This window comes from Gymnoscopelus microlampas, assembly GCF_963454915.1.
Source record: "Gymnoscopelus microlampas genome assembly, chromosome: 13".
In the NCBI taxonomy this organism is placed as follows: Eukaryota; Metazoa; Chordata; class Actinopteri; order Myctophiformes; family Myctophidae; genus Gymnoscopelus; species Gymnoscopelus microlampas.
Genome location: NC_139950.1, coordinates 37,839,153 through 37,840,538, shown reverse-complemented (window position 1 = coordinate 37,840,538; position 1,386 = coordinate 37,839,153). Strand labels below are relative to the sequence as shown.

The following is a 1,386-nucleotide window of genomic DNA, read 5'->3' as shown; positions in this document are numbered from 1 at the left end:
AGAAAATATACCCACATTTGACATCATACCGACTTCATTTCCATTGTTTCATAATGCTTTATAATGCAAGTATTATAGCAATCCCATTTGCATCCAAAAAGTATTATACTTATTATTGTACTCTATATTATAATTTTTTTTCTATCTTTATTGTATAATTATATTTCTTATATTATTGTCAAGTTGTAATGAAATGACACATTGCATGATGTTGAATCATTGTTTTGCAAATGTTCTTTTACTTTAGTGATGTTTCTTTTGTTTTAAGGTACACTGTGTGCATAGAGATGCGTGAGAAGAAAAATGTGACATGTGATATACAGTACCACCAGCAGACCACCTTTCCTGTGTAATAAGCCTATTCTTGGTATTAAGACAGTGTGGAAAGTAACATGCACACTTAAAGTACCACAAAGGAAATGAGGCCCTAAAGCCTTTCCTTTTTACTAAATACCCAAATGTTCATGCGTATGCATTTTAGTCAATAAAAAAGTGACCACTTAAAAAAAGAAAAGAAAAAAGAATAGCACTAAGGATTCACATCACTCTCCCTCTGACAGCGAGGTGTGTGTGTGTGTGTGTGTGTGTGTGTGTGTGTGTGTGTGTGTGTGTGTGTGTGTGTGTGTGTGTGCGTGCGTGTGTGTGTGCGTGCGCGTGTGTGTGTATGTGTGTGTGTGAGAGAGAGAGAGAGAGAGAGTGAGAGAGACAGAATAAAATAGGTTTTATACAGAAACATTTTAACTCAATATGGTAGCTTAATATTTATTAGCATTAGATCATTACATCAAAAACATTTAACAGCAGGTCCAGCCTTCTACAACACAAGAAAGGTTTTATAAAATAAAATAATTTATCTGTAAAAAAGGCATAAATAGTCTTGTTTTCCAAGTGAATAATACAATTGTGAAAAAAAGGATTAACAATTGAAAGGTGCATGAAAGTATTACACATTTGATGCACAATTAGACGTTTTAATATACTGTACCTGTACAGCCTGATATATAAATATATTTGTACGTTTTGTAACCATACATTACAAATTGGTTGTATACTGAAGCCAAAGCGACAATCAGTACTCTATGTACACTGGAAAATCAATCAAAAATAAATAAATAAATAAAATCTAAATGAATCAATGTATTCCTTTACAAACAACAAACAACAGCAAAATAGCAGATCTTCAAGCTCACAATGCACCGCACTGTGAACTCCATTTGAACACTCTCAAGACTTTAAGACCGGGAACGCATCTGTGTCATTTTAGATTTCTTTGGCTATTCAAAAATAGCAGATATACAAGCTCATAGCGTGGCACCGAGTGCCGTGCTATGAGCTTGTATATCTGCTATCTGCTATATAATATTTTTATTTATATTAATATATAAT

General features: G+C 33.1%; 1 protein-coding gene across 3 annotated transcripts in view; it reads right to left on the bottom strand.

Annotated features, from left to right (window-relative positions):
- Positions 1 to 1,382: 1,382 nt before the first annotated feature.
- LOC311058997 (urokinase-type plasminogen activator-like) overlaps positions 1,383 to 1,386 on the bottom strand; it is a 15,974-nt gene continuing 15,970 nt past the window's right edge. For all 3 annotated transcript variants that reach the window (XM_084076565.1, XM_084076566.1, XM_084076567.1), the window contains one exon: positions 1,383 to 1,386. This exon is cut by the window's right edge and continues 343 nt beyond it. The gene's annotated coding sequence lies outside the window, so the exon portion shown is untranslated.